This window comes from Lepidochelys kempii, chromosome 16 (genome assembly GCF_965140265.1).
Source record: "Lepidochelys kempii isolate rLepKem1 chromosome 16, rLepKem1.hap2, whole genome shotgun sequence".
Taxonomy (NCBI): Eukaryota; Metazoa; Chordata; order Testudines; family Cheloniidae; genus Lepidochelys; species Lepidochelys kempii.
This window is the reverse complement of record NC_133271.1, coordinates 6,095,476-6,111,110: the sequence shown is the minus strand read 5'-3', so window position 1 is coordinate 6,111,110 and position 15,635 is coordinate 6,095,476. Positions and strand designations below refer to the sequence as shown.

The following is a 15,635-nucleotide window of genomic DNA, read 5'->3' as shown; positions in this document are numbered from 1 at the left end:
GTGACTTACGCAACCAGTGGTACATCACAGATAGACAGTGCCGAGTAGGCAGACAACCCCAACCAGCGGAGCAGAGGGCAGGGATTTGTTAAATCAGCTCGCCAAAAGAAAAGGGCAAATTCCACACATCGTGTCTCTGCAACCAGTAACCTGACCAGCTCTACACAGACCCACACTGGCACGCGCAAACCAGCACCTGCGTGCATGGGATAAATAATGACATGGGAGAATGACTGGCTGTATGGGGGGTGGGCATGGCTAATTACCTGCCTAGCATATGTATATGCAAATATAGGATGCTTGCAATGAAGCAGTGTCAGAGAGCTCAGCTCTGGGGGACACCCCCCCACAAGGTCTAAGCTCTCTGCCTAGGGCCTGTCAAAGCTATGCTATGCTGCTTGGGATGCAGGGCGGGAGGTGCAGTCAGAAGTCCCTCCCATTTCGTCTGAGCTTCACGAGATCTGTCTGGTGGCACTAAGCAGCACAGACTGTGTTCGTCTGGAAGCTAAAGAGACAGAGAGACCCACAGGGACTGGCTGTGTCCAGCAGCCTCAATCAAGAATCACCTTTATGGTCCTTGTGTAACCCACACACCTTCTGGGTGTGGGGTTCTGCCCCATCTAGTGGCACCAAGACCACTTAGAAAGAGAGCGAGTTAAATGAGACGCTCTATAGCCTTAGCTAACAGCCAGCTGGCTTTTAGCTCATGCGGTAGAGGCTCATGCACTAAGCTCCAGAGGTCCCCAGTTCAATCCCACTCGCCGATGACCGGGGTCTGTTGGCCTTACACTTACGGCCCTGTCCTACCTCTCCCAAGAATCACCCCCCAAGGGCTGACAAGATGGCCTCTGCAGGGCGATCTGTACACAACATGGTTGAGGGATGTCCCAAATTTGTCTTACATACCTCACTTAAAAACTACTTGCTTACAAAATCAGACACAAAAAAGGGGCCACAGCACACTATTACTGAAAAATTGCTGACTTTCTCATTTTACCACATAATTTTAATGACTTTCTCATTTTACCACATACTTACATTTCAGTGTATTGTATTTAGAGCAGTATAAACAAGTCATTGTCTGTATGAAATTTTAATTTTACTAACTTCACTAGTCCTTTTATGTAGCCTGTTGTAAAACTAGACAAATCTCTAGATGAGTTGATGTACCCCTGGAAGACCTCTGAGTACCTTCGGGGGTACACATACCCCTGATTGAGAACCACTGTCCCAGACACCATGTGCATAGAAACCTTCCATTACAATGGAGGTCCCTGAACCAGACAGGATGAGAGCTTGGCACTCACTCACAAGAGTTTTATTTCCGCACGGTTGTTTTTGGCAGGGATATCACTGGACTCAAACGCTCTCCTGCTAGAGTTCTCTCCTGCCACGGGGAATCTCTCTCCACACATCCCTGGGGCCAGATTTTAAGACTCAGGAGCCTGAATGGGGAATGCATGTGCAAATATGTGGTTATGTGTGCAAAACAGGGGTGCAGGACTGCAGATTTTGCTCAAGCAGTCACCTGCTTTGCACACCCAGCTGTGCAGTTTGCACACACAGTTACATGCCTGCGTCCATGTGTTTTGCACGAATGGCAGCATTTCTACATGTGCAGACCCCCTCTGGGCCTGTGCACACAGCATGGCTCAAGGGTGGCAGTGGTACTTTGCACACAGTGTCTAAAATCTTGTCCCTGAGGATGCACTAGGGCTTCTAGGAAATCAGCAGGGGTCCCAATGCAGCTGGGAGCTCTGCTCCCTCTGGGGAGCAGGGTCACACGCACCATACACTGGTATACTGTGGGCGTATGCTTTGCTCTCGTGACTGGCCCCTGCAACTACTGCCCACAGCCTGCCCCTTACAGCTAGCTCTCGCTCAGCTCACGGGTCAGAGGCTGGTGCTTTGGATGCTGAAGGGCTCAGGTTTGACCCCACTGCAGACGGTGGTGCTGTGGGCAGATGGCCATGGTTTGTAACACCAGACCAGTGGGAGGGGCAGAGGCAGGAAGCCAACTTATGTTAGACTCCAGAGAACATATCTGGTCTGAAGCCATGGTGAAGGTTTAAACCATACGTTCAGTCCTGCCCTCCCCATTATTATGGGGGGGGGGGGGCAGGAAGGTCTGGGACCAGGGGGACTAAAGAAATCAAAACTCGCCTCGGATGCCTGAGGCTGGGAAGGTTTCTGGAGCAGGAAGTGAGTTTGGGACAGCATTTTTGTTCCTACCTGGTCTGATGCCAGTGGTGTGTATTTGGATGGGCAAAGCTGGCACAGGCTGCTGTGTCAGCTCCATGCTGGGATCCGTTCTGGGGCTGGAACATAAAACACATCAAATGAATCCAGGAAGTTACTGCTCGGCCTCCTGAGGGCAGGAGCTGGGCCTTCCGTGCGCCGCCCTGCTGAGCCCAGCACCAGCCCCCTTCAGCCCTGGGGTCCCTCCTCTGCGCGGGTCCACACAGCATCTCCCTGGGGAGCTCCGCACAGACACAGTGAGGTCTTGTGGTACTTTACACCCCTGAGCGGAGAGAGGACCAAGCAGGTCAAAGTGACATGGCCACGGTCCTGCCAGGAGTCAGAGCCTCTGCTCCAGAGGCCTGGGAAAGGGGTGAGAGCATGTCCCCCTCTCGGGGCCACAGCCAGCATAGAAGATATCAGCCTACTACTTGGTCACCGTGAGAGGAATTTCCCCAGCCTCTGAAGGGGCAGCGGCTTGTGCCTTTGGTGTTGGAAAGCCCAGGTTCTTATCCTGGCTAGCGTCTCATGGTGGGTTGTCAAAGACCTTTCCAGATGGGGGCAAATCACTACAGCATGGCTTCCCTGGGGTGGGGTCAGAGCTGAGGCTAGACACTAGACACCCCCTTCTTCCTTTCCCAGGGAGTGAATTAAGATACTGGCCCTCTCCTCCCATCTCTGGGCTGTGACTGGCTTCAAGAGATCTGCTGTTTGCACCCCTTTGCCCTTCCTGCCATATCTATGCTGGATCTCTCCGTGGTGACTAGTGCTTCATTTGTGATGAAAGAGGAGCCAGCCCAGAGGGTCCAGGGCTCTGAACTGCCAGGCCTCGGCACAAATTAAGACTGGCGGTGACGCTGCTGAGGAAAATAGTTCCCATTGACAAAAATCTTTCCTTCCTGCACCTCCCAGATTGCTTTGCAAACTATACCTATATACCTATGCAAACTATATCAGCTGTCATGTCAGCCAGCACTAGCAGGCAGCCACCTCTGGGGCAGAACACCATAGCTGTTTCCCACCTGTGCTATGGTGCATTCTAAGCAGTTGTCAAACTGGAAGTGCAGGGGAACTTTATGAAGAGGGCAGCTAAGTGAGCTGGAATTTGGAAGATTGCTGGGAGAAGTGCCAGAAGGAGTTTTCTGGTGACCGGTCCTTGATCTTATGAAAGACAGCATCTCCCTGAGGGGAATGCCAGCGACAGAATCACCATCATCTCACGTGAGCTTTCCCTGGAAGTCTAACACACGCTAACAAGGTTGACTCTGCCTAGTGAGGAGAATTGGTCGGTGGCTAGTTGTGGAGACTAGCACTTAGAATCATAGAATCATAGAATATCAGGGTTGGAAGGGACCCCAGAAGGTCATCTAGTCCAACCCCCTGCTCGAAGCAGGACCAATTCCCAGTTAAATCATCCCAGCCAGGGCTTTGTCAAGCCTGACCTTAAAAACCTCTAAGGAAGGAGATTCTACCACCTCCCTAGGTAACGCATTCCAGTGTTTCACCACCCTCTTAGTGAAAAAGTTTTTCCTAATATCCAATCTAAACCTCCCCCACTGCAACTTGAGACCATTACTCCTCGTTCTGTCATCTGCTACCATTGAGAACAGTCCAGAGCCATCCTCTTTGGAACCCCCTTTCAGGTAGTTGAAAGCAGCTATCAAATCCCCCCTCAGTCTTCTCTTCCGCAGACTAAACAATCCCAGCTCCCTCAGCCTCTCCTCATAAGTCATGTGTTCTAGACCCCTAATCATTTTTGTTGCCCTCCACTGGACTCTCTCCAATTTATCCACATCCTTCTTGTAGTGTGGGGCCCAAAACTGGACACAGTACTCCAGGAGTCAGAGCCTCTGCTCCAGAGGCCTGGGAAAGTGGTGAGAGCTTGCCCTCATACAACACACCTACACAAGAGTACTTGCCCTCATACAACACACCTGAGAGAGGGCTGATGAGTGGTGGAGTCAGGGCACGTGGCACAGCCCCTCAGCACCCCAGGCCAGCGAGTGCCCCTGACTCAGCCCCTGCCCGCTGTCTCCAGGTACGGGTGCCAAAGGCCCCTACAGATCACCCCGCTTGCTCAGCCCCGGGGCCTGGATGGAGTTAAGAGCAACCCTCCCCCACGCAGCAGCACCTCTGCTGTGATGCCCTGAGCTCCCCTGCCCAGGGGCTGAGCAGCGCGAGACTGAAACCCAGCTGCCTGGTGAAGGCCAGTGAGCGGCACCCAGCCCAGCCGGGGCCTGGGGTCCTCTGAGGAGCAGGTGCTGAGCTCATGGTGCTGGCATCCCCGCGGGAGCACACAGTTGCCATGGTTTCGCTGCGCTATGTCTCTCCGGAGGAGCAGTGTGTGCGGGGGAGAGCCGGGGCACTGCGAGGGGGGTTAATGTTGCTCACAAGTGCCGCATTGATGTGGGGGGAGGCAGAGCTGGATTAACTCTCCTGTGGGCCCAGGGCTAGTAGATTTTGGGGGGCCCCTGTATATGTCTTTTTCCTAATTTAAAACAAAATTATCACAATTATGGCATTGAGGCTATTAACGCTATACTTAAACTTGACTTTTAATTGTCATAAAGATGTTCTGCGGTTATATTTCAGCCTTAAAACATGTAGAATATAGTTAATTCAAATAGCCTACTGCTTACCTTAGAACAGCTGTTATATTAGTTTCTTTCTGGGAGGGAGGTTGGGTGCAGGAGGGGGCTCCAGCCTGGGGCAGAGTGTTGGGGTGCAGGAGGGGATTCTGACCTGGGGCAGGGGGTTGGGGTGCAGGAGGGGGTGTGAGGTGCAGGCTCCGGCCGGCAGCACAGCAGGGCTCAGGCAGGCTGCCTGCCTGCCGTGGCCCCACACTGCTCACAGAAGCGGATGGCTGCTGGCACGTCTCTGTGCGCCCCTGGGGGCAGGGGGACAGTGTGTCTCCGTGTGCTGCCCACACCCTCAAACGCCACCCCCACAGCTCCCATTGGCAGTTTCTGGCCAATGGGAGCTGCGGGGACGGTGCTGGGGGTGGGGGCAGCGCACGGAGCTGCCTTCTCTCCGCCCCCACCTCCCTTCAGGGGCTGCAGAGGCATGCCAACAGCCGGCTGCTTCCGGGAGCGGCATGGGGCCATGGCAGGCAGGCAGCCTACCTGAGCCCTGTTGCGCCAGGGCTCCCCTTAGCCCAGGGCTGCAGCCCCTAAAGCCCCTGTGTCAATCTGGCCCTGGGAGGAGCCTCTGTATTCACTGAGCAATGGGGATGGCATGGGCAGGGCCACAGGTGTGCCCCCCACGCAAGCAGCAGCTCATACCACTGCCCCGGGGACAGGACTGGGAGCTGTGCTAAACCTGCCCATGGTTTGGGGCTTAGGTTGGGCAGATGCCTGAGTGCTGGACTGGGATCTGCTGACCCAGGGCACCAGGCCCCTGAACAGAATTTCTCTCACCAGCCTGCCCGGGCAGTGGGCACTGGTAGGGGCAGGCTCTGTGGCTCATCCCCAAGCCTGCCAGGCCCCATGAAAATGATTGATAAACTCAGCTGCTCAGCGAGGTCACCCAGGTGTGGTGCCAGGCCCAGTCCGCCCTGGGTGCCCATGTGGGAGAAGAGGGATGGAGCTCATTATGCCCTCACCATACAGAGGCCAGCAGGGAACTTTCCCTGCCGTGGCCAGGAGCTCGAGTGACCCAGAGTCTGGCTGGCAAAGGCTTGGCTGCGATTGCTATGAGCACAGCAACAGCTTGACACTTCCCATCTTGAGTGGGGGGTGCAGGCAAAGGGAAGCACAGATGCCAGCTGGGGCACTCTGAACCTGCCATCCTGCAGCCCGGTGCGTCGCTAACCCCATTGCACAGGGGGAGGGGCGCACTGTGCTCAAAGCTGCTCAGAACAAAACGCGGGCACCTAGCTCAGAGCCTCCTCCAGCAGCCCAAAGGGCTCCCTGGTGCCAGAAATGGCCCCCAGCACCCCAAAGGCTCCCACCAGCTCCCTCCTGCCTTCTAGGCCAGACAAAAACCTGAAACATTTATTCCTACCCTGCATCTTTGTAGAAAGCCCCTGGCAGCAGGGTGACCCCAGCCCGGGAGTGAAAGAGTTCCAGGGCAGGCGTGGCACGGCTTCCCCTGGCAGCACCTGGGCTGTGGAGAAGGGCTTGGCTCAGAGTGAGCTTGAGCAGCAGGAGGTAGGAGTGACAGGGGACTGTGGGAGGGCATGAGAGGGAGAACGAGAGCATGGGGGGGGGGGGGAAGCCACATGGGTGTGACTGGGAGCTGGCCGTGAGCTTCAGACGGTGTGGAAGTGTGAAGGGGAAAAGAGGGTTTGTGTGCAGTCATGTCGTTTGGTTCAGAGACAGAGCAAGAGACAAGCTGACTCCAACCTTAGTAACGCGAGATTTGTAGAAGCGGGGTTTGTGCGAGGCGGATGGGAAAATCACTAGGGACCTTGCTTTAAGATAAGACTGGAATGCAGTGCTGACTACGACAATGGGAAGAAAATGTAAAATAGGACACAGCTGTTATTGTGTCTGTGTGTGTAATGAATGTGTAAATACTCGACTGAAAATGCTTGTACCTTGGAGATTACATGAGGGCAGGGGAAACTCTGCCCAACTGTGGTCTCCACCTGCAATTGCTTGAGAATAAATTGTCTCTGACCTGTTGCTAACAAACTCAGCGGGAAGACTGTGTTTTCTTCCACAACGGGTATCACTTCAGCACAGGCTACACCCCACAATACTGGCCCCCAACCTGCCTCAGACCTGCCCATTCCCCGCACTCCCAGCAAAACCCTCAACCTGCCCCCAACCTGCCAACCCCCCCCCCCCCCCGCACCTCACAGCACAACCCCCAACCTGCACCCGACCTGCCCCCAACCTGCCAACCCCCCCGCACCCGCAGCACAACCCCCAACCTGCCTCCAACCTGCCAACCCCCCCGCACCTCACAGCACAACCCCCCCACCTTCCCCCAACCTGCCCACCCCCCAGCACAACCCCCAACCTGCCCACCCCCCAGCACCCCACAGCACAACCCCCAACCGGCCCCTAACCTGCCAACCCCCCCAGCACCTCACAGCACAACCCCCAACCTGCCCCCAACCTGCCAACCCCCCCAGCACCTCACAGCACAACCCCCCCACCTTCCCCCAACCTGCCAACCCCCCCCGCACCTCACAGCACAACCCCCAACCTGCCAATCCCCCAGCACCTCACAGCACAACCCCCAACCTGCCCCCAACCTGCCAATCCCCCAGCACCTCACAGCACAACCCCCAACCTGCCCCCAACCTGCCAACCCCCCCCGCACCTCACAGCACAACCCCCAACCTGCCAATCCCCCAGCACCTCACAGCACAACCCCCAACCTGCCCCCAACCTGCCAATCCCCCAGCACCTCACAGCACAACCCCCAACCTGCCCCCAACCTGCCAACCCCCCCAGCACCTCACAGCACAACCCCCAACCTGCCCCCAACCTGCCAACCCCCCCTGCACCCCACAGCACAACCCCCAACCTGCCAACCCCCCCAGCACCTCACAGCACAACCCCCAACCTGCCCCCAACCTGCCAACCACCCCCGCACCGCGCAGCACAACCCCCAACCTTCCCCTGACCTCCCAACCCCCCAGTACAACCCCCAACATGCCAACCCCCCAGCACCCCCTAGCACAACCCCACAGCACTCCCCAGAACAACTCCCAACCTGCCCACCTCACAGCACCCCACAGCAGAACCCCCAACCTGCCCCCGACCTGCCAACCCCCCAGCATCTAGGGTGACCAGACGTCCCAATTTTACAGGGACAGTCCCGATATTCGGGGCTTTGTCTTATATAGGTGCCTATTGTCCCCCACCCCGTCCCAATTTTTCACACTTGCTGTCTGGTCACTCTGCCCGCAGGACCCCATAGCACAACCCTCAACCTGCCAACCTCAGCACTCTCCATAACACGAGCTCCAACCTGCCCCCTGACTCGAGCTGGCCCACCTTCCCGTGGGAAATGGGCCAGGTGATTCCACCTGCTCCGACACAAAAGCAAAGGCTAGCGAGCCCTGGGAGCGGCGCTTTAATTATAGCAGTCCCATCCTGCAGTACTTGAATGCATCTCACCCACAGGGAGGGCAAAGTGGCCCGAGGAGCCCAGCCCACCAGCACGGCCACTGTGCCCTTTGCTGAAAACCACCACAGCCCACTCACCTTCTGGCTCATGTTATGGGATGCAGGGGGGTTGGCAGTGCAGGGACAGGCCAGGGGCTAGTGTTACTGGGGGTTGTCAGGGCAGGCTGGGGAGTAGTGTTATGTGGGGGGGGAGTGCTTGGCAGGGCAGGAACAGGGCAAGGGCTAGTGTTACTGGGGGTGGCAGGGCAGGGGCAGGCCAGAGGCTTGTGTTATGGTGGAAGGAGTGGGCACAGCAGGGGCAGGGCAGGGCTAGTGTTACAGGGCGCAGGGGGGGCGGTTGGTAGGGCAGGGGCAGGCCGGGGACTAGTGTTACGAGGAGGTTGGTAAGGCAGGGGCAGGCAGAGCCCCAGACTAGTGTTATGGGGCGGGGGAAAGGGTTGGCAGGGCAGAGGCAGGCCGGGGGCTTGTGTTACAAGGAGGTTGGTAGGGCAGGGGCTAGTGTTATGGGAGTGCCGGGGTGGGCTGGCAGTTTGAGGGGCAGATTAGGGCTGGGCATTTGATCAATCCAAAAAGAATTGGTCAATTGACCTGTCAAATCACGTGATAAACGGTCACAGATTTTAAAGTGCTAATTTCTTAGAACAGTAACCAGAAAGAGCAAGACACTCTGGGCTCTTACAGGCCTAGCCATAGACAGGTCCTTCCACCTCATTACAAAGGAACAAATTACTTCTGGAGTGATTGTAACTCAGAACAAGCAAAACAAGACTAAGGAAGCTGCAGAGCCCAAAAGAACCATACCCAGTGTGATCAGAGTCGGAGGCTATTGCCTGCAGCATCAGGCCATTCCTTTGGATTCGTCCTAGGACATCGGATAATGTTTGACCATGGACAAATAATAGGCCGTCAAGTGACATTATTTGACCAGTCAATTTAGTACCTGCCAAGCCTAGGGCAGGTAGGGTTGGACTATAAGGTGGATAGAAAGCTGGCTAGATCGTCGGGCTCAACCGGGAAGTGATCAATGACTCCATGTCTAGTTGGCAGCCGATATCAAGTGGAGTGCCCCAAGGGTTGGGCCTGGGGCCGGTTTTGTCCAATATCTTCATAAATGATCTGAAGGATGGTGTGGATTGCACCCTCAGCAAGTTTGCAGAGGACACTAAACTGGGAGGAGAGGTAGATACACTGGAGGGTAGGGATAGGATACAGAGGGCCCTAGACAAATTAGAGGATTTGGCCAAAAGAAATCTGATGAGCTTCAACAAGGACAAGTGCAGAGTCCTGCACTTAGGACGGAAGAACCCCATGCACTGCTCCAGACTAGGGACCGAATGGCTAGGCAGCAGTTCTGCAGAAAAGGACCTTGGGGTCACAGTGGACGAGAAGCTGGACATGAGTCAACAGTGTGCCCTTGTTGCCAAGAAGGCCAATGGCATTTTGGGCTGTATAAGTAGGGGCATTGCCAGCAGATCGAGGGATGTGATCATTCCCCTCTATTCGACATTGGTGAGGCCTCATCTGGAGTACCGTGTCCAGTTTTGGGCCCCACACTACAAGAAGGATGTGGAAAAATTGGAAAACATCCAGCGGAGGGCAACAAAAATGATTAGGGGACTGACACATGACTTCTGAGGAGAGGCTGAGGGAACTGGGATTGTTTAGTCTGCGGAAGAGAAGAATGAGGGGGGATTTGATAGCTGCTTTCAACTATCTGAAAGGGGGTTCCAAAGAGGATGGCTCTAGACTGTTCTCAGTGGTAGCAGATGACAGAACAAGGAGTAAAGGTCTCAAGTTGCAGTGGGGGAGGTTTAGGTTGGATATTAGGAAAAACTTTTTCACTAGGAGGGTGGTGAAACACTGGAATGGGTTACCTAAGGAGGTGGTGGAATCTCCTTCCCTAGAGGTTTCTAAGGTCAGGCTTGACAAAGCCCTGGCTGGGATGATTTAGATGGGGATTGGTCCTGTTTTGAGCAGGGGGTAGCACTAGATGACCTCCTGAGGTCCCTTCCAACCCGGATATTCTATGATCGTATGATTGTGCCTGTGGGAGACCAGAGGTGTGAGGATGTGCATGCATTAGTGGGCAAGAGGAGCACTGGAGGAATGCAGGGGGTGAGCTGTGTGCCCGTGGGATGTCACAATGTCTGCGAGTTGGGGGGAGCAGTGAGGGGGTGTGGGGGCATGGGGAGCAGTGAAGGGGCTTGGGGGGAGCATTGTGGGGGCAGGGGGAGCAGTGAGAGGGGTGTGGGGGAACAGTGAGGAGGCTGTGGGCAGGGGGTCAGTGGGAACATGTGAAGCAGTTAGGAGGTGTGGAGGCAGAGGGAGCTGTGAGGGGTATTGGGGGCAGTGAGGGGGTGGGGACAGGGGGTAGCAAGGGGGTGTGGGGGGAGCAGTGAGGGCAGTCAGGAGGCAGGGGTGGGAGGGCAGTGAGGGGTGGGAGCAATGGGAGAGTGGGGTGGGAGTAGTGAGGGGGAGTGAGGAGCAGTTATGGGGGAAGTGAGGGGTATTGGGGGCAGTGAGGGGAGTGAAGGGGCAGTGAAGGGGTGGGGGTGGGGGCAGCGAGGAGGTGTGGAGGGAGCAGTGTGGGGGCAATGAGAACACAGACCCCATTATGCTGGCCCCAGGGAACCGCCCGCAAGTTTGACCCAGCACCGACCCCGGATCCCGCCCCCAGAGAGCCCACTCCCTATCTGACCCAGCACTGACCCCGGATCCCACCTCCAGAGAACCCCCACCCTGTCTTACCAGCACAGACCCCATTATGCTGGCCCCAGGGAACCGCCTCCAAGTTGGAACCAGCACCGACCTCGGATCCCGCCCCCAGAGAGTCCACTCCCCGTCTGACCCAGCACCGACCCCAGATCCCACCCCCAGGAAGCCCCCTCCCCATCTGACCCAGCACCAACCCCAGATCCCATCCCCAGAGAGACCCCTCCCTATCTCACCCAGCACCGACCTCGGATCCCACAGCCCCCTCTCTCTCTGACCCAGCATAGACCCTGGATCCCACCCCCAGGGGCCTCATGCCCATCTGACCCAGCACTGACCCCACTACCTGGCCCCAGAGAACCCCCTCCCCATCTGACCTAGCACTGACCCTGTATCCCACCCCCAGGGAGCCCCCTCTCCATCTGACCCAGCACCAACCCCGTTACCCTGGCACGAGGGAGCCCCCTCTCCATGTGAACCTGGCATGGACCCCATTACTTCTGGGGACCTGCCCTCGGAGAGCAGAGAACCTCACAGTCCAAATGGGCCTAAGAGCAGTGGAGACAGAGAGACATAGCATCCAGCTCTGCCAATGGTCTATATGCTCAGCCCCATGCACTCACCCCCCCATAGTTCCCCTCCCTGCACTCACCCCCACACCCATGCATTGAGCCCCCATCTCCACATGCCTCATCCCCCTCACACTCCCTGCACACACCCCATGCACTCACCCCTACTTCCTACACACCCCACCCCCTACACAGTCACCCCACAGACATCCGCATGCACTCTCCCAAACCCTGTGCTCTCACTCCCCCACACCAGCTCTCTCACATACATGCCCTATGCTGGGACACACACGCACTCTGTGCATTCCCCCCCACACACACACACGCACATAAGCACACATCCATGAACGCACACACCCACAGACACGCACATACATACGCTGTCTGCTCTCTCTCTGACAAACACACACTCCCTACACATAGGCAGGCATCCAGCATGTGCCAAGCCCTTCTCTCCCCCCACGCATACCTCAACACAGACTTCAGAAGTCACTGTCACATTCACAGCCACACGGGGTGAATTTTGTTCTGTTCAGCAAATAATACCCCAGATGACTCGGTTTCCCTGCTCACCCTGTCTCTCCCCATTGAATGCTGGCACTGGCTCTGGGGGAGATCGTCATTCCCTGCACACAATTAGGGAGGAGACACAATGAAACTGATCAGAGTTCGGAGGAGTTCTCCCTTAATTGAATTTCTGGCACTTTCCTGCTTCCTTCCTGGGGAGGGGGGTGGAAAGTGGAGGGGATGCCCAGAGTCAATGAGCACATTTGGGGTCAGCATTGTGCACAAGGCACATGGGGACTCAGAGGCCCATTCTAGTGAGAGGACAGTGGCCATAGACAGGGACCATGCCCCTCCTCACCCTGCTGACTCAGCAGCTCATGGCAGGCCTTCAGCAGGGTGAGCAGAGGGGGCGGGATGCTCACCCCCGACCCCCCTCAGCCTGTTAGCTTGGGGTCTGAGGAATGGGGCAGCGGAGTCTGTTAACCCGGAGGAGCATGTGGCAGGCATGGGGCTGTGCGGCAGGCAGGTGGGGAGGGTGACTAGAGAACTGACTTCTCCCAGGAAGGGTGGATGTATAGATCCAAGAGATGGGAGGCAAACAGCTCCTTACAAGAGCGGGGGGCGCACAGCTCCACCAAGATGCAGAGGAAGGAGATGAAAACCCCTCTGCACAGGGTGGTAGAGGTGGTGACAGGGGACAGGGGGATTGTGAACAGCTCCTGTTAGACCCCTCCATGCAATTAAATCCATTCATTTCTGTAGCTTGTTACCACCCCAGTCATCTCCGTCACCCCATAACCTCACATGGCACTGGGCACGCAGCCCCCTCCCTGCCCAAAGAGCTGTGGGTGTCACTTGCCCCTACACTCCGTGAGCTCCAGTCCATCTGTCCCTCAGCCCAGGAAGACTCAAAGACCCCAGGCCAGGGGACCCCACAGAAGTAACACCGCAGGCAGCTTGTAGCAAGGGAAAGTCCATTCCCTTAGCACAGATGCCACCCGTCCCTACAGCTCCGGGGCCCAGGCCTGCCTCAACTTGTCATGTAGGGTGGAGTGAATCTGGGATAGCGTGAAAGGCCACTGGCCCTTCGTTCCTGCCATCACAGTGCCAGCCCCCGGCTGCCTGTTGAGCCATGCCAGGGCACCATGCCTCAGAGACACAAAACCACATGCCCTGGCGCCAGCTGCCCCCTGAGCCAAAAAGGCAGCCTCTGCGGGCACAGCTGGGCCAACCCAGGGACCCCTGGCCCCGCATGGGCCAGGAAAGCTGAGCTGTTCAGTGCAACAGGGAGAGTCCATTTCAAAGTACAGGCCCCCATCCTTTGATGCCATCCGTGAGGGTGAAGGGTCCAGCTGCGTGAATCCCATTGCAGGACTGGGCCACACAGCTCGGCCCAGCCTTATCTTGGGATTTAAGCTGACATGCTGCAGGCCACATAATAAACCATCCTCATCCCTGGAAATGGCCAGTGACTGGGGCAGGCTCCTCTCGGGCTGGGCAGGCTGGGGGCAGGGCAGCCCTGGCAGGAAGCTGCCAAGCAGAGGGGGAGAGAAGCCCCGTTAATTTATTGGCAGCATCCTCTGGGAAGTGGCCCCCACCTGCCCCCAGGTCCAGGGGCTGGGCACTCAGGGGGACAGGCATGAGCCGCATCTCTCTCACACACATACATTTTTGGCTCCCCCTAATATTTGCCATCGTCTCCCCCTGGCCGCAGGAGTCAGGGCCCGGTCCTCCTGCCAAGCTTAACCCGTCTGCGGGAGCCTGTATTCCCGGCGATGACACAACCATGGCCCACCCGCACCTGGGCTGCAGGGCCAACTCCGCACTGAGCAGTGTCCTCCCGGTTCCTGCGGCCCCCTGCCCGGACCCCCCCCCCCGGTTCCTGCGGCCCCCAGCCCGGACCCCCCCCCCCCCGGTTCCTGCAGCCCCCTGCCCGGACCCCCCCCGGTTCCTGCGGCCCCCTGCCCGGACCCCCCCCCCGGTTCCTGCGGCCCCCTGCCCGGACCCCCCCCCCGGTTCCTGCGGCCCCCAGCCCGGACACCCCCCCCCGGTTCCTGCGGCCCCCAGCCCGGACCCCCCTTCCCCCGGTTCCTGCGGCCCCCAGCCCGGACCCCCCTTCCCCCGGTTCCTGCGGCCCCCAGCCCGGACCCCCCTTCCCCCGGTTCCTGCGGCCCCCAGCCCGGACCCCCCCCGGTTCCTGCGGCCCCCAGCCCGGACCCCCCTTCCCCCGGTTCCTGCGGCCCCCAGCCCGGACACCCCCCCCCGGTTCCTGCGGCCCCCAGCCCGGACCCCCCTTCCCCCGGTTCCTGCGGCCCCCAGCCCGGACCCCCCCCGGTTCCTGCGGCCCCCAGCCCGGACCCCTCGTGCCCTCCGGCCGGACATACCCGCAGGTGGCCGGAGCTTCCTCCCCCTGCAGATGCGCCCGGCGCAGCCAGGGCAGGGGCTCCCCGTACCTCCGCCTCCTGCCGCTGCGCCCGCTCCATCCCCAGCCCGAGGCCGCGGGGCTGCAGCCGGCTCCAGCAAGCGCCGGCCTGGCAAGGATCGTGCCCGGCTCCCCGCCTACCTGTCAGGCTGCGCCTGGCTCCTCGGCCCCTGCGGCTCCTCATCGCCCCCAGCGGGCAGGAGCGGCCTTAAAGGGGCCGCGCCCGAGTCCCCCGCGTCTCCCCCGGCGAGTCCCCCGCGTCTCCCCCGGCGAGTCCCCCGCGCCTGTCCGGGGCTGAGCAACGCGCGTCGCAGCTGGAGTGGCCCTGGATGACCCCAGCTCCCTCGCTCCGCCATCAACCCCTCCAATGGCGGCGCCCCCCGCCCGCGGGATCTCCCGCCCCGTCACGCCCCAGCCCCAGCGTTTTCCCCCGGCAGGATTTTTCTGATGAGCCTCCCCCTTTTCGCAGGGTGTTGCAGTGGGCTGCTTTTCGCCTGCCCCCCTGTGTCCTACTCCGAGCCCTTCCTCAGGGCCGGCCTTTGACAGCCCATCCCTCCCACTCCCCTTTTCTGGAGGCCAGACAGCAGGGGAGAGCTACAGTGTAGCTGAGCCTTTGGGAGCAACCTTTGGGGACTGGGACACTTCTGTCCATTGCAATAGAATCAATGTGTCTACATCCCCTAGAATGCTTTGACCATGGCTCCCTCTCCCTCTCCCCCTTGCTCTCTCTGGATGCATAAGGGAAGTATCTGGGATTTAGGTCTGGCTGGGCACTAGGTCTCCTGGTGGTCTTGAGCCTGGTGGCCTTGGGAAAATGGGATGGGCCAAAATGTTCAAATCTGGCTGTGGCATTGCACCCCACAGTGATACTATTATTATATGATTATGGCATAATTATGATGCCTTTTGTACAAGATGGGGCATGTGACCTGTCGTTGGAAAAGTTATGATTTGTTGAATATGATTATCCTATTTGTATACATGTATCATTTTTGTATCTGAAGTTAGGAATATTGTCTAGGTATCTGTATTTCACATGTAGTCACACTTGAGTGACACCTACTAGGCAAGATGCTTCCAGTCTATATAGCTGGTTGTGAAGGG

The 15,635-nt window shown here is 58.0% G+C and overlaps 1 protein-coding gene across 4 annotated transcripts in view; it reads right to left on the bottom strand.

The window, feature by feature from the left end:
• AJM1 (apical junction component 1 homolog) overlaps positions 1-14,756 on the bottom strand; it is a 41,707-nt gene extending 26,951 nt beyond the window's left edge. For 2 of the 4 annotated variants that reach the window (XR_012155211.1, XM_073313801.1), the window contains exon 1: positions 14,494-14,666. The gene's annotated coding sequence lies outside the window, so the exon portion shown is untranslated. The other 2 variants (XM_073313804.1, XM_073313803.1) reach the window with 2 other exon arrangements.
• Positions 14,757-15,635: the final 879 nt, after the last annotated feature.